Source organism: Elephas maximus, chromosome 8, assembly GCF_024166365.1.
Source record: "Elephas maximus indicus isolate mEleMax1 chromosome 8, mEleMax1 primary haplotype, whole genome shotgun sequence".
NCBI classification, from domain to species: Eukaryota; Metazoa; Chordata; class Mammalia; order Proboscidea; family Elephantidae; genus Elephas; species Elephas maximus.
Genome location: NC_064826.1, coordinates 70,353,896 through 70,380,463, shown reverse-complemented (window position 1 = coordinate 70,380,463; position 26,568 = coordinate 70,353,896).

Sequence of the window (26,568 nt, the reverse complement as noted above, 5' to 3'; positions counted from 1 at the left end):
CTGACTAATTTCACTCAGCATAATGCCATCCAAGTTCCTCTGTCATACGAAATGTTTCACAGATTCATCACTGTTCTTTATCGATTGGTAGTATTCCATTGTGTGAATATACCATAATTTATTTATCCATTTATCCATTGATGGGCACCTTGGTTGGTTCCATCTTTTTGCTATTGTAAACAGTGCTGCAGTGAACATGAGTGTGCACATATGTGTGCATGTAAAGACTCTTATCTCTCTAGGATATATTCCCAGGAGTGGGATTGCTGGATCCTATGGGAGTTCTATTTCTAGCTTTTTAAGGAAGTGCCAAATCGATTTCCAAAGTGGTTGTGCCATTTTACATTCCCACCAGTAGTGTATAAGTGTTCCAATCTTTCCACAGCCTCTCCAACATTTATTATTTTGTGTTTTTTGGATTAATGCCAGCCTTGTTGGAGTGAGATGGAATCTCATCGTAGTTTTGATTTGCATTTCTCTAATGGCTAATGATCGTGAGCATTTCCTCATGTATCTGTTAGCTACCTGAATGTCTTCTTTAGTGAAGTGTCTGTTCATACGTTTTGCCCATTTTTTAATTGGGTCATTTGTCTTTTTGTTGTTGAGTTTTTGCAGTATCATGTAGATTTTAGAGATCAAGTGCTGATTGGAAATGTCATACCTAAAAACTTTTTCCCAGTCTGTAGGTAATCTTTTTACTCTTTTGGTGAAGTCTTTGGGTGAGCACAGGTGTTTGATTTTTAGGAGCTCCCACTTATCTAAATTTTCTTCTGCATTTTTAGTAATGATTTGTGTACTGTTTATGCTATGTATTAGGGCTCCTAACATTGTCCCTATTTTTCCTTCCATGATCTTTATCATTTTAGATTTCATACTTAGGTCTTTGATCCATTTTGAGCTCGTTTTTGTGCATGGGGTGAGGTATGGTCTTGTTTCCTTTTTTTGCAGATGGATATCCAGTTATGCCAGCACCATTTGTTAAAAAGACTGTCTTTTCCCCATTTAACTGTTTTGGGGCCTTTGTCAAATATCAACTGCTCGTATGTGGATGGATTTACATCTGGATTCTCAATTCTGTTCCATTGGTCTATGTATCTGTTGTTGTACCATTACCAGGCTGTTTTGACTACTATAGAACTTATAATAGGTTCTAAAATTAGGTAGAGCGAAGCCTCCAAGTTTGTTCTTCTTTTTCAGTAATACTTTACCTATCTGGACCCTTTTCCCTTCCATACGAAGTTGGAGATTTGTTTCTCCATCTCATTAAAGAATGTCGCTGGAATTTGGATCGGAACTGCATTAAATCTATAGATTGCTTTGGGTAGAATAGACATTTTTGTAATGTTAAGTCTCCCTCTCCATTAGCAAGGTATGTTTTTTCACTTATGTAGGTTTCTTTTGATTTCTTGCAGAAGTGTCTTGTAGTTTTCTTTGTATAAGTCTTTTACGTCTCTGGTAAGATTTATTCCTAAGTATTTTATCTTCCTGGGGGTTACTGTAAATGGTATTGATTTGATGATTTCCTCTTCTATGTTCTTTTTGTTGGTGTAGAGGAATCCAACTGATTTGTGTAAGTTTATCTTGTATCCCGATACTCTACTGAACTCTTCTATTAGTTTCAGTAGTTTTCTGGAGGATTCCTTAGGGTTTTCTGTGTATAAGATCATGTCATCTGCAACTAGAGGTACTTTTACTTCTTCCTTGCCAATCTGGATGCCCTTTATTTCTTTATCCAGACTAATTGCTCTGGCTAGGACTTCCAGAACAATGTTGAATAAGAGCAGTGATAAAGGTCATCCTTGCCTGGTTCCCAATCTCAAGGGGAATGATTTCAGGCTCTCTCCATTTAGGATGATGTTGGCTATTGGCTTTGTATAAATGCCCTTTATTAATGTGAGGAATTTTCCTTCTATTCCTGTTTTGTTGAGAGTTTTTATCATAAATGGGAATTGAACTTTGTCAAATACCTTTTCTGCATCAATTGATAAAATCATGTGATTCTTGTCTTTTGTTTTATTTATATCATGGATTACATTGTTTTTCTACTGTTGAACCATCCCTGCATACCTGGTATGAAACCCACTAGGTCATGGTGAGTTATTTATTTTTTTTTGATATGTTGTTGAATTCTATTGGCTAGAATTTTGTTGAGGATTTTTACATCTAAGTTCATGAGGAATATAGGTCTGTAATTTTCTATTCTTACGGTGTCTTTACCTGGTTTTGGTATCAGCGATGTGGTGGCTTCATAGAATGAGCTTGGGAGTATTCCGTACTTTTCTATGCTCTGAAATACCTTTAGAAGTAGTGGTGTTAACCCTTCTTTTAAAGTTTGGTAGAACTCTTCAGTGAAGCCATCCGGACCACGATTTTTTTTTTGTTGTTGTTGGGCCTATTTAGTTGTCCTACCTCTGTTTGTGTTAGTTTAGGTAGGTAATGTGTTTTTAGGAATTCATCCATTTCTTCTAGGTTTTCTAATTTGTGAGAGTACAATTTTTCATAGTAATCTGATATGATTCTTTTAATTTCAGTTGGGTCTGTTGTAATATCGCCAGTCTCATTTCTTGCTCGGGTTCTTTGCTTCCTCTCCTGTTTTTCTTTTGTCAGTTTGGCCAATGATTTATCAATTTTGTTGATTTTTTCAAAGAACCAGCTTTTGGTCTTGTTAATTCTTTTAATTGTTTTTCTGTTTTCTATTTCATTTAGTTCTACTCTAATTTTTATTATTTTCTTCTGGTGCCTGTGAGTTTCTTTTGTTGCTCTCTTTCTGTTTGTTCAAGTGGTAGGGATCATCCTTTGATTTTGGCCCTTTCTTCTTTTGGATGTGTGCATTTATTGATATAAATTGACCTCTGTGCACTGCTTTCACTGTGTCCCAAATGTTCTGATAGGAAGTGTTTTCATTTTCTTTGGATTCTATGAATTCCTTTATTCCAGCCTTAATGTCTTCTATAACCCAGTCTTTTTTGAGCATGGTATTGTTCAGTTTCCAAGTGTTTGATTTCTTTTCCCTGCTTTTTCTGTTATCGATTTCTACCTTTATGGCCTTATGGTCAGAGAAGATGCTTCGTAATATTTCAATATTTTGGGTTCTGCTAAGGCTTGCTTTATGACCTAATGTATATACACAGTCTATTCTAGAGAACGTTCCATGTGCACTAGAAAAGAAATTATAGTTGGTTGCTGTTGGGTGGAATGTTCTGTATATGTCTATGAGGTCAAGTTTGTTGACTGTGGCATTTAGATCTTCCATGTCCTTATTGAGCTTCTTTCTGGATGTCCTGTCCTTCACAGAAAGTGGTGTGTTGAAGTCTCCTTCTATTATTGTGGAGCTATCTCACATTTCAATGCTGATAGGGTTTGTTTTATGTATCTTGCAGCCCTGTCATTGGTGCATAAATATTTAATGTGGTTATATCTTCTTGGTATAATGTCCCTTTAATCATTCTGTAGTGTCCTTCCTTATCCTTTATGATGAATTTAACTTTAAAGACTATTTTGTCAGAAATTAATATTGCTGCTCCTGCTCTTTTTTGATTGCTGTTTGCTTGATATATTTTTTTCTATTCTTTGAGTTTTAGTTTATTTGTGTCTCTAAGTCTAAGGTTTGTCTCTTTTGGATAGCATATAGACAGATCTTGTTTTTTAATCCATTCTGCCACTCTCTATTTCTTTATTGATGCATTTAGTCCATTTACATTCACCGTAATTATGGATAGGTATGAATTTAGTGCTGTCATTTTGATGTCTTTTTTTGTGTGTTGTTGACAGTTTCTTTTTCCCACTTAATTTTTTGTGCTGAGATTATCTTTATATATTGTTCTTTCCTCATATTTGTTGTTTTTGATTTTGTTTCTGCTGAGTCTCTATTTTTTTCTTGTATATTATTTTGTTGTGTGCAATATTGTGTCTCCTTTTTAGTTATCATTTACCCCTATTTTTCTAAATTTAAACCTACCTTTTGTTTCTTTGTTTCACCTTATTTTCCTTTCCATATGAAGATCTATGACTACATTTATTAGTCCCTCTTTATTGTTTTAATGTTGTCTTCTTTTACATAATAACATTGCTTCTACCTTGTATTGAGGGTTTTTTTTTTTTAATCTTGCTTTGTGTTTTTTATTTCCTGTCTGGGTTGACTTCTGATTGCTCTGCCCAGTGTTCTAGTCCTGGATTGATACCGGATATTATTGATTTTCTAAGCAAATAACTCCCTTTACTATTTCTTGCAGTTTTGTTTTGCTTTTTAGGAATTCTCTAAACTTCTGTTTATCTGGAAATGTCCTGTTTTCACCTTCATATTTAAGAGAGAGTTTTGCTGGATATATGATTCTTGGCTGGCAATATTTTCCTTCAGTTTTTTGAATAGGTCATCCTCTTGCCTTCTTGCCTGCATGGTTTCTGTGGAGTAGTCCGAGCTTATTCTTATTGGCTGTCCTTTGTAGGTGACTTTTAGTTTATCCCTAGCTGCTCTTAAAATTCTCTCTTATCTTTGGTTTTGGCACATTTGATTATAATACGTCTTGGTGACTTTCCTTTAACATCTACCTTATGTGTAATTCGATGAGCATCTTGGATAGATATCTTCTCATCTTTCATGATATCAGGGAAGTTTTCTGCCAACAAATCTTCAACAATTCTCTTTGTATTTTCTGTTGTCCCTCCCTGTTCTGTTACTCCAATCACTCGTAGATTATTTCTCTTGATAGAATCCCACATGATTCTTAAGTTTTCTTCATTTTTTAAATTCTTTCATCTGATTTTTCTGCAAATATATTTTTGCCAAGTGCTTTATCTTTAAGTTCAGGAATTCTGCCTTCTGCTTGCTCAGTTCTACTTCTCTGACTTTCTATTGAGTTGTCTACTTCTGTAATTTTATTGTTAATCTTCTGAATTTCTGATTGCTGTCTGTCTATGGATTTTTTCAGCTTATTAAATTGTTCCTTATATTCTTGAATAATCTTTTTAGTTTCTTCAATTGCTTTATCTGTGTGTTCCTTGGCTTGTTCTGCGTATTGCCTGATTTCCTTCCTGATATCTTGAAGGGTTCCGTATATTAATCTTTTGTATTCTGGCTCTGGTAATTCCAGGAATGCACTTTTACCTAGAAGATCCCTTGATTCTTTGTTTTGAGAGCTTGTTGAGGTGATCATGGTCTGTTTCTTTATGTGACTTCATATTGACTGTTGTCTCTGAGCCATCTATAAGTTATTGTATCAGTTTATTCTATGTTTGTTTACTGTGTCATAGCTTCTTGCTTTTTTTTTTTTTTTTTTTGGTATGTCCAAAGGGGTTGCTTGAGTGAGCTAGCTTGATTATTTTCATCTTTGGAGCTCTGACGTCCAGTCCCTAGTTGGCTAGAGCTGTTATCAGGTATATGAGTCTAGGAGTCCATTTAGTTTTCTTGTATGAATTCAGCTCAGGTGTCCAGGTAGCTGATCATCAAGTGTGTGGTACAGGCTCTGCCCTACAGTCTTAGATGGGCAGGGGTGATTGGTGTAGGTTGCAGCAGGGGGTCACACTCTGAATGAGGCAGGGGTCTGAGAATTTTTCCCTATGTGTTTCTGAGGATAGCATGTCCCTGATCCCTAGAATGTACTGGTGGGTGGGTTCTGCAGACGGACCATGGGCACCCAATGTTTTTGGTTGTAAGGACTGGGAGTACCAGTTATCCTTGGACCCCTGCTGCGGATGGCTTGGTGACCTGAGTGGAGCTACCAGTCCTTAGGCCCTGATGTGGGTAGGTGAGGACTCTGTTTAATAGGCAAAGCAATGTCAAACATCAAACACCTACCTCTCCGCTGCACAGCTGAAATAGCTGGAGTCTGCAAACAAGGGCCTAGTCTCCTGAAAATAGGCCTGCACAGGTCCTTGCAGAAGGGAAAGGTACTCAAGGTCCATGGACCCTTTATGCCTGGACAGGAGCCACTTTTTCCCTGAACTCTTAGTAGAGCTGGCAAATTATCTTTTCCCCCAATTGCAATTTCTTTCTTTCTCCAAGGCCAGGAGGATGGCTCTAGGAACTCAACAGGGCCTATCTCAGCCCCAGGGAATACAGCTACTGAAGCTGGCTTGGGGATGGGTAGCACAGTAAAATATACACAAGTACTTAGCTTTTGCCAAGACTGCCATTCTTCTTGGTTCCAGAGATATGAGTAGGCTGTGTGGCTGGCTGCTTCTTCCTGAGGAAATTGCAGCCAAACGCTAGTACCAGCCCACCACCGCAGCTCCGGGCATGGTGCCTGAGCACATCTCAAGATTCAGGTCCAGTAACTCCTCTCCACTTCTGAACCACCTCTACCTTCCCCTCCACTCAGTTCATTTTCTAAGCTTACCTTTGATGCTCAGGGCTCCTAGCTTGTCATAAATATACTCATTTCACTTGTTTTCTAGGCTCTTTGTTGTAAAGAGGGCTTGCCAGAAGCGTCTGTCTATCCACTATCTTCACAACAATATTTCTTCAGGTATGCAAACCATATGTTGTATATTTTGGTATTTTCCGTACTAAACTTATCACCATTAACATTCAAAATAATAGGTAAATTAAAAGCACTAGCATTTTTTGAAGACATTTTACAAAGCCAAGTTATATACCCAAATAGTATGTTTGATTAAGTTTCATAGGATAAAAATTGATTTTTTAAAATAAATCCTCAGACTTCATCCTAGTGCATAGCCACTCAGTCTGGCAGGGTCTCTTCAAGATCTGATACAAATCAGCAAATTAAAAAAAAAAAAATAGGAAGCAAATAACTTGGTTGTATATGGTTCAAGACATTTTTTCATATCTCAAGCAAAAAAAAAAAAAAAAACAGGTTAGCTTAAATTTTGGCAGGCATACAGTCCGTAATCTGGAACATTTAACTATATTTAAAACAAATTAAATTTCTTACATCTGGATGCATTAGACAAAACTGGATTGAATCCTAACATAACATCTTTGGGAACAAATGAATTCCCCAACCAGCTAAATCAGCCAAATGATTTTTTCATAGATTTATCTTTATTAAGAAGGCAAAACAAGCATTTTTCAAGTGGAGTATATTATTTGTCGCTACACATTTTATTGCTCCTACTTCTCACTCTTGCCTACACAGCACACATGTAAGCACTGGAGAATTACAGGAAAAGTTGTTTTATCTTTATCTTACAAGTGGCTTACTGGTATATGTACGGAGGCAAATCTCAGCACAAACCCTAGAACCTAGGACACCAGAATATTTCTCTGACAAAATATCAATTTGTATATAAAGTCAGACTAGAAAGAGAAACAGGTAAAACAGGGATAGGCAATTTCAAGTCCAGTGTTAGTAAAAATGCAATAATGTCTTCTACATATTCATCATAATGTGGTAGAATTAACTTTTAATTATAATTTGACAGAATTTTTTTTTGTATTCCAAGAACAATATGGGAGATATTAGCACGTTTGAAAAATAGGCAAGAATATAAAAATATCAATAAGATGCCCTTTCTTCCCAATTAGATTCCTAAATAAAAATAAAATACTGTACATGGAAAAGTTTAGAGAATATGGACACAGTTAAAGAATTATTGTGGAAATATAAATGGTAGCTATGATTCTGAACAGGTTTCAGCAGAGATTACAGACTACCGTGGGCTGGCAAAAAGGCCTGATGATCTATAGCTTGTGGGTCAAATCTGGCGGGGGCTTCTTTTTGTAAGTCATAAGAGCTAAGAGTGGATTCTGCATTTTAAGCATTGTAGAAATAGACAAGAATTTTCAACAGAGATGATATGTGTCCTACAAAGCATACAATATTTATTATTTGACCATTAATAAAAAAAATGTGCTTACCTTTGGTATAAAGTAACAGTAACTAAGACAATGTGGTATTAGCAAAGAATAGATAAATGATTTAAATGAAGAGAATAAATGCTCAGAAATCAAACCACACATGCATAGTGAAGTTATCATTGAGAAAGGCATTCGTGTAATTCAATGGTCATTGTTGTGAGATGTCCTTGAGTCGGTTCCAACTCATAGTGACCTTATGTACAACAGAAGGAAACACTTCCCCATCCTGCGCCATCCTCATGATGCTTGAGCCCATTGTTGTAGCCATTGTGTCAATCAATCTCATTAAGGGTCTTCCTCTTTTTTGCTGACCCCCTACTTTACCAAGCATGATATACTTCTCCAGGGACTGATCCCTCCTGATAACATGTCCAAAGTATGTGAGACATAGTTGTGCTATCCTTGCTTCTAAGGAACATTCTGGTTGTACTTTTTAAAGACAGATTTGTTCCTTTTTTGTCAGTCCATGGTATATTCAATATTCTTCCCCAACACCATAATTCACAGGTGTCAATTTTTCAATGGTCTTCCTTTATTCATTGTCCATCTTTCACATGCATATAAGAAGATTGAAAACACCATGGCTAGGGTAAGGCACACCTTAGTCATCAAAGTGACATCTTTGCTTTTTAACACTTTAAAAAGGTCTTTTGAAGCAGATTTGCCCAATGCAATGCATCTTTTAATTTTTTGACTGCTGCTTCCATGGTGTTGATTGGGGGTCAAGTAAAACGAAATCCTTGACAACTTCAATCTTTTCTGCTTTTTATCATGAAGTTGCTTGTTGGTCCAGTTGTGAGGAGTTTTGTTTTCTTTACGTTGAGGTGTAATCCATACTGAAGGCTGTGGTCTTTGATCTTCATCACTAAGTGCTCAAATTCCTCTTCATTTTCAGCAAGCAAGGATGTGTTATCTGCATAATGCAGGTTGTTACTGAATCTTCCTCCAATCCTGATGTCCCATTCTTCTTCATATAGTCCAGCTTTTTGGATTATTTGCTCAGCATGAACAGGTATGGTGAAATGACACAATGCTGACATACACTTTTCCTGACTTTTAACCACACAGTATCCCCTTGTTCTGTTTGAACTACTGCCTCTTGATCTATGTACAGGTTCCTCATGAGCACAGTTAAGTGTCCTGGAATTCTCTTTCTTCACGATGTTATCCATAATTTGTTATGATCCGCACAGTCAAATGCCTTAGCATCGTCAATAAAACATAGGTAAAAATCTTTCTGGTATTCTCTGCTTTCAGCCAGGATCCGTCTGACATCAGCAGTGATATCCCTGGTTCCACACCTTCTTCTAAACCTGGCTTGAATTTCTGGCAGTTCTCTGTTGATGGACTGCTGCAGCTGCTTTTGAATCATCTTCAGCAAAATTTTGCTTACATGTGATATTATTGATATTGTTCGATAATTTCCACATGCAGTTGAATCACTTTTCTTTGGAATAGACATAAAGATAGATTTCTCCCAGTCAGTTGGCCAGGTGGCTGTCTTTCAAATTTCTTTGCATAGACGAGTAAGTGCTTCCAGCTCTGCATCCATTTGTTGAAAATTCTCCATTGGTATTCCAGTAATTCCTGGAGCCTGGTTTTTCGCCAGTGCCTTCAGTGCAACTCACACCTCTTCCTTCAGTACCATCAGTTCCTGATCATGTGCTACTGTCTGAAACGATTGAACGTCGATCAATTCTTTTTGGTATAGTGACTGTTTGTATCCCTTCCATCTTCTTTTGATGCTTACTGTGTTGTTTAATATTTTCCCCGTAGAATCCTTCAATATTGCAACTCAAGGCTTGAATTTTTTTCTTCAGTTCTTTTAGCTTGAGTAATGCCAAACATGTTCTTCCCTTTTGGTTTTCTATCTCCAAGTCTTTGCACATGTCATTATAATACTTTATTTTTTCTTCTCAAGCCACCCTTTGAAATCTTCTGTTCAGCTCTTTCACTTCATTATTTCTTCCATTTGCTTCAGCTACTTGATATTTAAGAGCAAGTTTCAGAGTCTCTTCTGGCATCCATTTTGGTCTTTTCTTTCTTTCTTTCCTGACTTTTTAATGACATTTTGCTTTCTTCATGTATGATGTCCTTGTTGTCATTCCACAACTCATCCGGTCTTCTGTCATTAGTGTTTAATGCTTCAAATGTATTCCTGAGATGGTCTCTAAATTCAGATGGGATATGCTCAAGGCTGTAGTTTGGCTCTTGTGGACTTGTTCTAAATTTCTTCAACTTCAAATTGAACTTGTTTATGAGCAATTGATGTTCTGTTCCATAGTCAGCCCCTGGACTTGTTCTGACTGATGATATTGAGCTTTTCCATCGTCTCATTCCACAGATATAGTTGTTCTGATTCTTGTGTATTCTACTTGGTGAGGTCCATTTATGTTGGTGAAAAAAAGTATTTGCAATGAAGAAGTCATTGGTTTTCCAAAATTCTATCCCAGTATTTTTTCTATTCCCAAGGCCTTCTTTGTTTCCAACTTTCACATTTGAATCACTAGTAATTATCAATGCATCCTGAATGCATGTTGGATCAACTTCAAACTGCAGAACTTAGTAAAAATCCTCAATTTCTTCATCTTTGGTTTAGCGCTTGGTGCATAAATTAGAATAATGGTCACAGTAACTGGTCTTCCTTATAGGTGTATGAATACTATCCTGTCACTGACAGCATTGTACTTCAGGATAGATCTTGAAATGTTCTTTTTCACAATAATGAAATGCTGTTCCTCTTCAAATTGTCATTACCAGCATAGTAGACCACTGAATGTCATTAAGGTCTACTCCACTTTTTACAGGATTGACTTTCTCTTCACACACACCTGCTCTTATGACACCTTTTATTTCCATAAATCTCTTTGGCTATTTCCTTTCCCATGTCATCAATGACTGTAGCAATGCCTCTTTTCTCCTAAAGGAAGGAACTTCTTTTTTTTTGAAGTTTAGCATTCTTTTGTTCTAATTGCTGCACAGAATTATGATACCTTTCTTTTATCTCAGATTCCCAGATGGTTGCTACCAATCCATTCTGATGAATGAGGAACAAGATGAATGAGAAAGAATTTAATTTCATAATTTAAAAATTACATGTGCATATAGGGGATTTTATTTTAATTTGACAACTAAGAAAATAGTGCATCTATTCAAAATGGTCCCTCACTTTTCTAGTTATTTTCTATATTTCTACAGTTATGGAGAATTTGCAATTAGCCATCTCCAAACCAAAGGACGTGTAAATTATGGCCATGGGGTCAAATCCAACCTACTGTCTGTCTTTGTAAATAAGGTTTTATTGAAATTGAATAATACCCATTCATTTAAGAACAGCAATTGAGTAGTTGTACTAGAGTCCTTATGGTGCACAAGGTGAAAATATTTAGTATCTAGCTTTTCACACAAAAGTTTGTCAACTCCTAATCGACACAATCTCTCTTAGAATACTTATAGAACTGATGTGAAGATAAACTATGATTGAGGTATGTGAGAAAGTGAATGGTCCCCTGATACATGGTTGGCACCAAGTCATTTAGTAACAATGATATCAATAGGCATATGATACAGGATGCTACTAAAAAGGCCCAAGTAATGTGAGTCCAATGATCTTGGGTTTCTTCCATGGACTAGTTACAGATGTGCTTCCTTTGTGACCACCAAGATCTGCTGAGTCATTATGGACTACAATAAAATAGTCACATAATATATGCTCTACCACCCATGGCTTAGAAATTGTATATTTAAATGGATAGAAAAGTAATCTGCTGGACTACTACAGAGATGTGGAATATTCTAATTAATCTTTGAATTTTATTTTACTTAGACATTATTTTGTCAACCTGTCTCACTGATTTACTTGTACCTTGAATTTGCATTTGCCTGTCTTTGACAGGCCCACTACCACAATTTTCCAGACTTTCCATTATTAAGGATAACCTAAAGTATTTTTTTTTACCTACAGTAAAAATATTAACTCACAAGATTTATCAATAAAAATGTTCAGGCTAGCACAAGATATATCATTAGGCAAACTTTCCGAGCATAATTGAAACATGCATTAATTTATTTAGAGGTAATTAATGTGTGGCTCTACTGAATCCATGTGACATAGAGTAGGTTTGCTATGAACTAGAATGGACTCAACAGCAGTAGGTTTTAAGCTGTGGTGACCACAAAATATATGTGGCCTCTGTGTTTTAATTTTTATTTTTTATATCAATAACTATAAGGAGGACATTACAATAAATTTATTTTATACTCAAATGCCACAAAACAGATAAAAGTGTATTCTCATCACTGGTTTGTTTGAGTGTTTGTTTATAATAGCAGATTAGTTACTTCTTACCAGTTTTCGTAACATCATTAAAGAGGATTTTTCAGACCTGAAAGTCTTATGTATAGTTAAAGAGCTGATATGGTCTTGAATAATAACTCCGTTTTCCATTCATTCCCTTTAGGTTTTGTTGCTCCTGTTATTTTTTTAAGTTACAGGCCAGCAAACTTTTCCACAAAGAAAGGACCAGATAGTAAATATTTTAGGCATTGTGAGACACTTACACTCTCTGTTTCATATTCTTTTTTATTTTGTTTTTCTTTTTTACTACCCTTCTAAAGTGTAAAAATAACTCTTAGTTCATGATTCTACAAAAATAGGCCCTGGGCCAGATATGGTCCATAGGCCGTAGTTTGCCAACCTCTGTTTTAATGAGTAATCCTTTTTTCTAGGGAAATACTTGTTAGAAGAGGGGTCAGTTAGTGCAGTAAGACCTATAGGAGCAGTCAACCTAGTGTATCAATAGAGACCCTCTGGCCTTTTGGGTGCTTATTCTTTTCCATCAGTTGTTATATTACCATGTGATATTAGAGCAATAATACAACAGAGCTTGTGAATGCAGTCTCACATAAGTGCCAAGGCCTGTAAAGAGTTTTATGATTTGATGGACATCAAGTGGATGTCCCTCATAAAATAATATTACAAATCTATAATAGTCTGTCAACCATAAACTAATTACTTTTGTGAATAGTTTATACCTTATGAAATGCAAGTTTCCCCATAATAGTTATCTAAACTTTTTGTGCCATTTATCTTCTCTGATTCTCCCTTAGACCCACTTCCGTCAGGCTTTCACTCTGCTGCTACCCTGACACTACTTGTTATCCATTATGAAAGTTTTCCTTCAAGTTGTCTGCCAACAATTCCTTCTTCCCTGTCAAGCATGCTACTCCTTACATTAGTAGGTGGTAGGCAAAATAATTCAACCTAAATAAACTTAAGAAATGCCTCTCAACAAGTCAGAAAGCTGAGTAAAGGGTCTTGGAAAATGGAGTACACATTGGGTGTGCTTTATAAGAAAGCACGTGGAGCACTGGAGTGAAACATTGAAAAACCAAACTCATTGCCTTACTGAGTTGATTGCCGCTCATGGTGACCCTGTAAGATGTGTATCTTTTCCCTTGGAGCAGCTGGCGTTTTCCAACCACTGGTGTTCAGTTAACAACTAGGTGTTTTAACCACTTCCCCACCAGGGTCCCTTAGGAAATACCAACCTAACTGATATATTACAAACTTGGGGGATCCTAAGCTTCATGGTGAGTTGGTAAAGGCCCTTGTTACATCAGTGGGGACATAATCACAGGAGACTGAAAAAAAAAAAAAAAAACTTTAAGGAGATAAAACAGAAGGCAGATATTATAAGAGAACCAACTTTGCTGAGGATGGACATGCAAATAATTTTTTAAACTATTTTATATTTTTCTAGAAAATAGAACTACACATTTCTTTTCTTGTATTCCCCAAACTTCCCTCTAATCGAGATTTTTGGTTAAAAACAAATGGTCCAAAATTAACAACTCCCTTTTCAGGCACTCCATAGAGGTGTCAACAGAGGTGATAAGTAAAAAGCAAACAAGCAAATAAAAAACTTATATCTTGTTTTGATGCATCATATGTCAAAGATACTAGATCCACATCAAAAAATAGCAAAAGAGTTAAAACTCTAAGAATTTATTCATGGAAAAATTATTTTTCTAAGTACCACGCTGTTCTTTTCATTACTTTAATATGATTTCTGGCCTGAATCAATCCTAATTTGAGTGAGGCATGCAAGGCTCTCGGGATATCTGAGAACACTGTGAGGTCTTATTTTATAACACCTTACAACCCTGAAAATGATGGTAACAATGTCATTAATAATCTTTTCAACATATTTTATTTCATCTCTCTTTTTTTATGGTGAGTGTTTCTCAAAATGACATGATTTTTGTTATAAAGAGAAGTCAGAGTCAGGTAATCAAGGCCAAAAGGAATGCTGCTTTGGTCAGGCAAGGAGGGAATTGGTTTGACTTTGCTCCAAGCAGGCAATTAAGGGATGATGAATTAGAATCCTCTTAAAGAGGGGATCCTATTACTCTCAGGCATGTCATGCACTCTGAAGTGTAAAATGCCTGGTCATAAATAATAATGTCACTAATTGTGTAAAAAAAAAAAAAAACCTGAAAACAAATACTTCTGCTATACCTTAGTGGCATCATTAATTCAAAAAAATGAAGTCATTTTCTGAAATTTTCCCACTGTGGTTGTAAGCACATAATTCTGCTCCTTGGGTACTAAAATTCAAGTGGAGGGACATGGCACTAACACGGGGATTATCCAAAGACGAGAAAATAGATTCTAAACATTATTAGATTCTGAGACCTGGTTCAAAATGTAACTTATTGAAAATTATATCAACTGCACTAATGTTTGAGTGGTAACTATATGAAACTCTAGTTGAAGTTCATACAAAACATGATATGAATATAGATTATTGTGCCATTTGATATTGTTAGGGTTATCAGGAGCATACACAAGACAGTCCTGGCTAATGCCTACTTTGTCAGTATAATTTTGTTTTTGTTCTTGAAGACAACATAATGTAGTCAAGGGCTAAGTTATACCCAGCTATGTATTTACAGAGCAGCTAGAGCCCTGGTGGCTCAGCGGTTAAGAGCTTGGCTGCTAACCAAAAGGCTGGCAGTTCAAATACACCAACTGCTCCTTGGAAACCCAATGGGGTAGTTCTACTCTGTCCTATGTGGTCTGTATGAGTTAGCATCGACTTGATTGCAACGGGTTTGGTTTTTTGTTATGTATTTACTGAGAAAAAGTAGAATGAAGAGAAATACATTAGTAGATAGATATTATTTATATATAAATATTATTTATCAAGTAAGCTCTAGCAAGGGCTCTTACTTTAAGAACACTGAGCCAGGTGGGTGATTAAAGGAACTTTCAGAAATGTGGGAAGTTATGGGAGAAGGTAGTCTGGGGTTGTGAAAATGGTTATAGACTCCATAAGGCAACAATGGGGAGTACCGGTATATATATACGTATGTCACTGAGTGGTGCAAATCGTTGATGCACTTGGCTACTATTTGCAACCTGAGGTGCCTCGGAAGAAAGGCCTGATGATATACTTCTAAAAAATCATCCACTGAAAACTATAGAGAGCAGTTCTACTCTGACACACATGGGGTTGCTATGAGTTGGAATCAGCTTGATGGCAACTGTTTTTGTTTTTGCTCTGTCCTGTGTATTAGCTATAAAATCACAGAGTTGTAACATGGTATGGTAGAAAGAACACAGACCTTAATCATGATTTCAAAGCTAAACTGGGATTCTCCTTCAGCCAACTACTAAGCTTTCTGAATGCTTTTTTCATCAGCCCTTAAATGTGGATAATCCTAACAATTTCATAGGGTTATTTTGAGGATTAGATCATACATATAGAAAAAGCCTAGAACAATGTTTGGAATATAATGGTAGCTTTTAAAAAAAAAAAAAAATTTTTTTTTTTTTTGATAAACAGGGCATTATAATACCCTGCAAGTGGCTCGTATTGAGAATAGTGAATCATGTACATCCTGTACCTATCACAGTGCTGAAAAAAGAGCCAGTGTCCTCTATGATAGCTATTGAGACTTAAAGGACAACTTTTACAGCCTGCGATTAATTAATTTTGAAATTTTTAGTCATGCCACATTTTTTTGAGAACCTGCATTATTTCAAGCAGTGTGTTTACCACCACTGGGTGAATACGATGAATTCAGATATGGAATTGCCTTCCAGAAACACTCAACACCATTGCATTTTTTGTATTGTTATAAACAAGTAACTATAATACTGTACCATGAGTAAAGTGCTATATAATAAAATGTTTAGAGATAGGAAGAAGGTTACTGCTTTTGGAAGCTTGGGTATTATCGTTTTAGTTCATTTAAAAAAAAATGTGGAATTCAGTAAATTAGTTTTAGTTAATAGTATTTGATGGTTAGGATTTTATGCTTTGTTTTTTCAATTTTCCTCTAGCATAATTAGAATGATTCATGGATCCTGGCAGTGTTCTCTGTTTACTAGCACACATCCGCACATCCATATACAAAGAGAGAGTAATCTATTGGCAAAACACATCTTCAGCCGTCTTTTGTTTGATTTGTATTTGTTTTTAGGCTTAAAACATAATTCATTTTTACCGGTTCATTTTTTAAGGCTTATTAAGAAGGAGAAAAAATAAAATACTTTATAGCCTCACTTTTAACAGAAAGTACATGTTGCCTTACAGTATATTTTAACATTTTCACATATTCTTGATTACATTTCTTTTGCCTTTTCTTACTGGAGTGCATATATTTTTAGGGAGCATTGTACATTGGAAGTAATAGTGATTAAAAAGTAAAACCCATGTAGTTTACTAAAGGAGTCCTGTGTTGAAGACTCCAGTCAATTGGTAAATAACATCGGGTTTTTTTCTTCATGAGAAACCAAGTACATTTATCAGAAATCACATGAGTAGAATTAGATGTGTGTTTTACCTTATTTTATATTCTAAACCATTTTTATTACAAGGTATAAGTGGTAAAAATATGACAGCTATACTAACTGAAGATGACAATAGAGTAAAGGACAAAGAAAAAGCCTTTTGTAATATAATTTTAAAAGGTATCATCATTTATTTTCAGTTGGCATTCAATTTTCAATACATTCACTTTAAAATGCATTACTGTTTAGTTTTCAATGTTATGGTAATTTTGGAATTGACTTAGCTTTTCTCAGAGTCACAGATATGAGACATATTAATGCACATGAGTTCCAGATGACAAATGGTGCTTGAAGTTTCCATGTCTGCTAATTCATTTTTGATTAAAACATGGATGTCTTGTGAAATATAAATGGCATTTGCCTAGCCAAACGGTCATCTGATTTGAACATAGGACAGCACGCTTCACTGATGTTTGAACTTTGGAGTCATTTCAAATTCATTGATAATAGTGCTTATACAGACCATGTTCCCTGGTTCAGAATGAAATAAACTGAGAGACCGTATTATCTGCTTCTCAGGGACAGTATTCCTTTAATCTATTTCATTTACAGGTAGTATTGAGAATTAATTTTGCGCTAACCTTAACAATCAGAGGATGTTTTACACTGCTTACGTTTCAAAATCAAATGTAAATGGTTCAGATTGTACTGTGCAAAAGTATTCCAACTACATTGGTAGTCTTGGATCTTAATTTTCTGACAAAGAATTATAGCTATTATTGCCTATTAATAAAAAATAATAAAAGTCATTCCAATAAACTTAGACTTTAAAAGTTGATTCAATTTATATCACTATCTAAATCAGCTTAAGATTGAAAAAAATGGCAAAAAGATGTTGTACTGCTATATTTATTTTATACCACAAGTTATTTTGATGTACTAAAAAATGTTTCGTACATTTTTGTTACTCTGTCTCTAGTAAAAATAAAGGAAAAACGTTTATTGGAAGGTTTTCATTATCACACTTGTTTAAGTTCTTATTGTATTCTATTGTTTTATTTGTTACAAGTTCCTTGTTGACCTCTGTAACCTTACCAAACGCCATGACACTATGAACTCACCAAGATTTAGTGGTGTACCTGAAACAGGGCTGTGAGTACTCAGGCTCATGTAAAACCTGCTATACAGAGGGAGTTTGATTCTTGTTCAAAGGAGACCATTGTTTTAAAAACTACTTCAAATAGATAGCTATCATGTAAGTATTGTAGATTTATATAATCAGAATTTTGATGTACCTTTGATTTAACATGATAATATATTTAGAAGTTTATTTAAATCAAATATCGCTTTTAATATATGTGAGCTATAAAGAGAAATTATTACTTTTGTCTTCTTAAGGTATATACAGAAACATGTATGAAAGTCACGTGTTTATAGAGATATAGGAGTTTCCATATTTTATTTACTAGAATTTGCTTCTGGCATTGTTTTTGTTGAGAATGAGGTAAACATGTTTGTTTCTAACTTTCCAGTAGAAATGACATCAAGATTCAATTCTAATCAAACATAATACTCCATATATGATCTCTTAATAAAATACATTACAATAAAGCAAAATTATTAGAGAGTAAATTTTAAAAATAGTCATTATTTTTAAGTTGCATGAACCCATTTATCTACAAAAGCAAAAGTTGTGAAAGGAGCTATAGTGTATAAAATAAGAAGAAAGAAAGAAAATACTAGTTATGCTTCCAGGAAAAAAAAAAAAATCTCGGGCTGAAGAAGTTGATAACAATAGCTTATTGGGGTTGTATCTTAAAGATAATTCTGATTCAGAAAAGTCAGAGTAACTGATACCTTAAGTATATAGCACAGAAAAGGAGTTACTCTGAGTTTACTTTTCTGTGCATAGAATGAGATTTGACATGACAGCTCACGTGTTATGGTTTTTTTAGGTATAAGAAGTATGAAATATTTGAAAATTGACATTTGTTAATAAAAAACAAGGCAGGTAAGTTGTCTTCAAAACAAATTCAATTAAAATACTTCGAGTTTTTATATTAGGCAAGCTCTGTTAAAGTGGGAAAGAGTCTAAAATGTGATATTAAAATTTTATCTTTGAATATTATTTCAGGTTGGAAGATATATTATTATCAAATATATTCCAAGCACACATTTTCTTGAAAACTAGACTATAGGATAAATTTAAATTTTTTTAAGATCAGAGTTCTTGATTTATGAGTAGATCCTGAAAAGTTGTTTCCCCTTAGGAAAAGTTATTCCGTGCTCTGCAAGTTTCATATCCACAATGTAATTAGTTTAATTTCCATTTGAAACTCTCAAACTTTGATCTTTGTCACAAAAAAATCATGAAATGTGGCCAATAAATAAATAGTCTTGTTTCTGGCAAGAAAAGTTAAAGATTGTGATTTCCAAACTGGCTATAAATAATTCATTGATTCTAAACTTGCTATAATAATTAGAATGCGAAAATAAGTAATAAACACGAGTGTTCTCTTTCAATCTTTCTGGCACTTTCTGTTATTTTATGAAATTTGACTGAAAGGTTAACTTTCAATACAGTCAACTTTGAGTGTTTATAGGAAATAACTACAATGTAGCAACCACTTTTCAAGAGAATAAAACTAAAGAGCATGGTATTTCTTGGAACTAGATTTAAAACAAAAACAAAACATAAATTTTCAAGTTCCAATAGGCGATTTAATCTATTTGCTCTTTTCTTTGGACCATCTGCTGATATTCTATGAGAATTTTGTGATCCAGTTTAAACTAGAACCTCTTTTTATTTTTTCTAGCTCTCTTCCACAGAATCTGAGCTAAATGACTGTAGAAATTATTTTATCTTCACAATGATCTATTATTTAAGATAGAAAGTACTAACCTAAGTCTTTTTGTTTTGTTTTGTTTCCTTTTGCTCCTGTTTGTTTGTTTTTGTATTTTGGATGGAATAGTACAAATATAACTATTTCCATGTTATAAAAGTAAAACTCTCATGGGTAGGATAGAAACTTTCCCAATGTTACATGATGAATAGGAATCTGGATAGAACCTTCGTCTCCAGATTCCTCCTATACCACGAAGAGTGACAAATAAAGCAAGGTATTATCCTTTCTCACTGACGAGATTACTGTAATTCAGCAGTAGCCTACTTGTTAGATATAATGAGAAAGGTAGGAAAAAAAATATCACTCAAAATATTTATCTTAAAAGCATTAGAGTGTATCTACTCTTCATTAGCAAATACAAAGAAAGCATTTTGATGAAAGAAGATTTCAGTTCTCTTTGAGGTGATCTTTCTCAGCATCATAGATAATAAAGTGCTTTGTTTGCAAATACCGCACACTCTAAAAATCATGTTACTGGCTATGTTACTAAATTCAATTAGGTAATTTTATTCTCTGCTGGACATCATTAGTTTCTATTGAATGAGCGCTCATATGTGCTGGCACCTGCAAACGCATGCTTTTATGAATGCACGTTGAAATACTTAACTAAAGTGTGTTACTTAATGCACTTTTAGGTGGAACTCGGAACATTAAAACTATATAAAGTTATTAACAGAACAGGAAAATACACATAACTTTTTATTATAGAGACAGTTTCATCATCCAGGCATATTATAATCAGTGTTGCTGGTAAAGATTTCAAATATTTTTTCTTTTTGTGATTTTAAGACACACTGTGTATCTTCAAAGAGTTATACCAAAGCTTTCCCTCTCTACTATGTGGCCTTGGACAAATTACTAAGACGATAGTCTCCTAATGCCCATTTTTGGATTATGGTTAATGTTGATGGTCAATAAACGGCTCTCTGTTGGCTAGAAAACAGCATATAATACCTTTAAAATGCTGAAATATGAAGAGTAGTAAAACAACTCTTATGATTTTAATATTTAGCCTCCAGGATGTGTTAAGTTTTAAGTTATTTATCGTGAGGTGATCCAACATCAAAGTCTCCTCTCTCATTAAGTTTTGGCTCCAATTTATTTTTGCATTATGAACAACATACTTTTTTGTGTATACTGCAGGCAAAGAATCACAAAATTTTAGGGTTACTATGCCAAAATTAGTGGACACAGATGTAATGCCCTAACACTATGTGTTGGTGCATATAATTCTACCTACCTTCTAGGCCATAGTCCTCATCTGCTTCTATTCGGCCTTGGCTGACCTCTCTGTATGTGGCCTATTGACTGCCTGATTTGGGTTAAGTGTGCCTTGACCTGGTCAACCCTGTCCTATTTCTGTTTTTTTTTCCCCCCTCAGAAAAGATTAGTAAATGTGTATCATTTAAAACCTGCATTTTCCAAATCAGAAGTCAGGCAGCAATTCTCTCTAAAACCCAAATACTTTATGAATGGGATGGAGTTGGATGGGGAATAAAGTTTGGTAATTTCTTGTCTGACAGTCTCAGCAAAAGCTGAGGAGAGTGGGTGCCAGTTCCAAGCAGGGTTTACTATGGAACAACGAAACCAGAGGAAACACTTGTGGTGTAGTGGTTAAGAGCTATGGCTGCTAACCAAAAGGTCAGCAGTTTGAATCCACCAGGCACTCCTTGGAAGCTCTATGGGGCAGGTCTACTCTGTCTTGTAGGGTCACTATGAGTTGGAATCAACTACAAGGTAATGGGTATGGTTTGTTTTTTTTTTATGAACCAGAAAGCTGACCTCGTTTACCCTAGCTCTTCTAGCCTCAGTATATGAGGAGGTTGAAGAGGCCAGTAGTGAGAGTTTCTTAGAAGTGAATAGTCTGTTCTTTTGCTTTTTTCTCTCCCCTCTCCTTAGGAATGTTTGGCTGGTGGAGTTCTTCTTCCTCATATTAAATCATGTATTAAAGGTTGGAGGAGTGGAATATTCAGAAACCATCTTGGAGAGCTTGGCATACATCTTCTGGAACTGGGAGAATAAAGAGAATGTTCCAAAACCCGGAACCAAACCCGTTGCTGTGGAGTCGATTCCAACTCATAGCATAGGGTCGCTATGAGTGATAAAGGGAATGTTAGCCAACTGTTTTTCAAATCTCATGGCCTGAGAAAGGCTAGCTTGAGTGATCAGAGAATAGCAAAAATAAAGTGCAGTGTGGAAGTTTATTTTTCAAAACATGTTTGGGAAAAGGTTCGAGTTTCTCGTGATTCAGATTTGAACTCAAAAGTGAATCCAAAAGGCCCTCCTGTAGAGACAGGATTGGGAACGCTGTTTATGGTACTACCTTTGGTCTTCTGTACAGAGACCCAGGCCAGGGCTAAACTCCAACATGTCCTCATCTTGCCATCAGTGACCTGTCAGTGTGGAAAACATGTACCATTTTCTAATTTGAAAAACATTGTCATAATGGACGTTGGTGGGTCTGAACAAAGTGAGCTTAAATCTCCAGGAGCAAAAGGCAGACAGAGTCATGCTATACCTTGGATGAAGTTTCATCTGCAACTAGGGACCTGCAGGTATGGAATAGCCTCAAATTATGAAGGTCTTAAAAAAGAGAAAATGGGGGAGAGAGAAAGAGAAGGATAAGGAGAAGGGAGGGAGAGAGGGAGGAAAGGAGACAGGGAGGGAGGGAAGGAGATCTGTGAGAGAAAACCAACATTCGGACACCTTGCTCAGAGGTTACCAACGTTGGTTTACAGTAACATAAGTAAGCTGTATAAAGCTTGGTTCTTTACAATAATTCTCTCTGACTCTTCTCCTTGAACTCAAGCCTGCCTTAGACAATAGCAATAGCTATAAAAAAAGGATTATGTGCCTCGGAAAACAAAGAGAACTGGCCTCTTCCTCCCCTTCCCTACTGTAAATTTTTGGTCCAAGTCAGTCTCCAGCTTCAGGCACAGTGGGGCTGTTGGGAAAGAGAGGTGAAGAACGCGGAGAAGCTTTGCATGAAACAAGCAAATATATTTTTATTATGGATTGAACTGTGCAACCCCCCCCCCCCGCCCATATGTGTTGTAAATCCTAACTCTTATACTCGTGGATGCAATCCCATTAGGGAATAGGCTTTTCTTTGTTATGTTAATGAACCATATCAGCGTAAGTTGTGTTTTAAATCAATCACCTTCGAGATACAAAAAGAGCAGAGTAGGCACAGAAACAGGCAAGCACAAGTGGGGGAAGATAAACTCCACTCCATGTGAATATTGCCAAAGACCCAAGAAATAGCAGCCAAAAAGAGACAAGTATCTTCTCCCTGAGCAGACAAAGAGAAAGCCTTCCCCTAGAGCCAGCACCTTGGTTTCATACTTCTAGCCTCCTAAACTATGAGGAAATAAATTTCCTTTCATTAAAGCCACCCACTTGTGGTATTTCTGTTATAACAGCACTAAGAAACTAAGATGATTTTAATTAGATTGGACTTTTTAATACCTGAAAAAGTAAGAGTAGTTGTTAACATTCATAAATCATAGTGAAAGCTCTGAAATCTGCCCAAGATTTTGTCTATGAGTTCGAAAAAACAAGACCTCAGGATGAGTTCAAAGAAAATAAATGTGAGACAAAACAAAATTACTTTATATTCGCACTCAGCTAAATTCAATGAGTAAATTGGGCCCACTGGCAAAATTTCCATAAGTTGCTTCTTCTTCTAAAATTGACAAGCTTCTTTTATTGGTTTGTGCTGAAAAAACAATTTTTGGTTTCCTGAATAAACAGGAAGTATATTTTTTAAACAGCCTTATTGAGATATAACTTACATACCATTCAATTCACCCAATTAAATTGTAAAATTCAATGGTTTTTAGCATATTCACAGATGTGCACAACCATTGCCACAGTCAACTTTAGAACATTTCCATCACCTGAAAAAGAACCCCATACCATTTAACTATCAACCCCCTATTTCCTGCTCTCCCGAAGCTGTTAACAACCACTAACCTACTTTCTTTCTCTTTAGATTACCCTCTTCTGGACTTTCACATGAAAGGAATCATACAGTATGTGATATTTTGTGACTTCCTGGCTTCTTTGGCTTAGCATGTTTTCAAAGCTCATCCATGTTGTAACATATATCTGTATTTTATCTCTTTTTATGGGTGAATAATATTTCATTGTGGAGTCCTGGATGGGGCAAATGGGTAACTGCGGACTGCTAACCAAAAGGTGCCTCAAACTCATCCAAAGACACATTGGAAGTAAAACCTGGTGATCTGCTTCCAAACTGTCACAACCTTGAAAACCCTATGGAGCAGCTTTACTCTGCACAGTTGGGATCGTTGTGAGTTGAAATTAACTCAAAGGCAACTAACAACAACACGTCATTGTATGGATGTACCACATTAGTTTATCCGTTCATCCATCGATGGACATTTGGATTATTTCCTCCTTATAGCTAGTATGAATAATGTTGTTATAAACATTTTGGTACATGTTTCTGTGTGGAAATATGCTTTCATTTTTCTTGGGTATATACCCGGGAGTGGAATTTCAGGATTATATGGTAGCTATCTTTTTTTTTTTTTATCTATGTTTGATCACTTGAGGAACTGCCAGACAATTTTCCAAAGCAACTGCACTATTTTGCATTCCCACCGCCAGAAGGAAGACCCACCTCTTAACAGCCTCTCTCAGGACTGAGTAACAGGAAGCTGGAGGCAGGATGAAAAACACTGAAGCCCAGCTCCTCCTGGGAAAAATGTTTCCTGACTGGGAGCTGGGGGAGAGGGAACCCTGAGTTTGGGGCTGCAGTAAACTGTGTGGAATCTCCACTGAGCTGGGAATGGAAAGAGAGGGAGCAGACCTGATTCAAATACCACAGGCTTTCACCTTTCTTCCCAAATTTTTGTAGAATTTCTTGAATAGATATTTCTTCATTTGCTGTTTGCCTTTAGGACCATTTCTAGAGGATTCATTCATTTATTTGTTTATAAATAATTTTCACCAATTTCACTGAAGAGCAGATCAGTGGAGTTCCTCACATATCATGTCAGAAGTTGACCCATGAATTAGTTTTTGATGGCAACAGGTTTCTTTTTTTTTGGTTTAGCTCTCCAACCATTAAATCTACTAGATAATGGCTAATGACACACACAAAAAAAGTTGCAATTTTTTTACTTGACATTTTATTAAATTAGAATTCTCTATAAACTAGCCCTATTGCATATGTATGTTATGAGAACTGATTTCCTCAAAATGATGCTGTAACCTAAAAAGATTATTGTAATTAGATCACAATGATATCAGACAAACTATGTTTGTAATTAAGTGCTTTTTATTGTATTATCTGAAAAGATAAAATTATTGTAACCTATGTGGCTATAACGATCATATTTTCAGGAAATATGGTAGGACAAATGGTTTTTGAGTGACATCCAGGCCCTAGATTGCCCAAACATTGTTACTCGTTTAAAGTTTCTGGTTTAACACCTTTGATCTAAAGAGCTTAAAAATAGAATATTAAAAAAAAAAAATGTTGTGTACAAGGAATACATTTGTATTGTCATTGTTGTCAGACACTGTCCAGTTGGTTCCAACTCATAGGGACCCCGTGTACAACAGAACAAAACACTGCCCAGACCTGCACCATCCTCACAGTCGTTACTATGTTTGAGCCCATTGTTGCAGCCACTGTGTCAATCCGCCTTGTTGAGGGTCTTCCTCTTCTTCACTGACGCCTCTACCTTACCAAGCATGATGTCTTTCACCAGAGACTGGTCCCTCCGATAACATATCCAAAGTATATGAGGTGAAGTTTCTTCATCCTTGCTTCCAAAGAGCAGTCTAGCTGTGCTTCTTCCAAGACAGACTTGTCGGTTCTTTAGGCAGTTCATTGTATATGCAATATTCTTTGCCAACACAATAATTCAAAGGCATGAATTATGTAAGTTGCCTTAAGCAGATGGCATGGTACTGCCCATTAATATCAAAATCTTCCTTTTCTTCTGCCTTTCTGAGATTTTTTTTTTTACTTCAGTAATTTTTAAGTAAAATCTCCTTCATTAGCTATTACATTAACTAGTTTATTTGTGTACCTAATTATGACACTAAGCCTCTCGCCACATTGTTAGATGCAGAATCTGTCCACCACTTTGCTCATTCAAAATTTTGTGACATATAGACCAGTCCATGTATTCATGTTTCTAGTTTTTGCTAAACCACAATTATTTCGAATTTATATTAATGCTCACTGGGTAGAGATCTGTAGCTTTTCTTTGTTTAATTTCTTGTTTGTTCTCTGCATGTGTATGTGCTTATTTTTTAATCATTCAGAATACATGTATTCTAGTCTCCTATTATTATCTTCTAACCCAAAAAAAGATACTTTCAGGAGTAGTTGAGAACAGCAGATCAAGCATTATCACAGCTCTTGTGTTTTGAAATTATTCCAAATGGTAGAATTCATCTAAGAATAAACCAAGCATTACAGTAAAAGAGGTGTGAAATAGCAATATAAACACTCCTAATACTAAGTCATTTTTCAGTTTATTAAGAACATCATTAACGAAAAGCAGCAGGTTCTTTTTTTCAGTTTAAAATAATTACTGGGATAATCTAGCATTACATAAAATGATAAAAATTCAAAGAGACTGAAAACTGAAATTCATCTATATATCTATACATTAAAAAGAAAGCAAACCTAATTATTCCATGAATGTATGGCTGAGTAAGTGGTATAAAGTGTTCTTCATTAGATATATTTTGAGAATTTGGGAAAAGAAAATGAAAAGCTCCAAGGAATAATGAACATTCTTACTTGATAGATATCTCCTACCATACTAATAAATGTATCATTCAAAGGTAAAACTCTGTTGTGTAATGGTTTCCACCTTGGCTATATTCACTAATTTTATCAGAGGGTTTCTTATACGTCTCATTTTAAGGTCTTGGTATTTAGGTTAATTGTCAGTCACCTTTATTATTGAACAACTTAAGTTTATATAATATTTTATACCTTGCTTAAGGGGACTCAGCCACTAAACATAGCACTCCAATGATTTTTTAAAAAT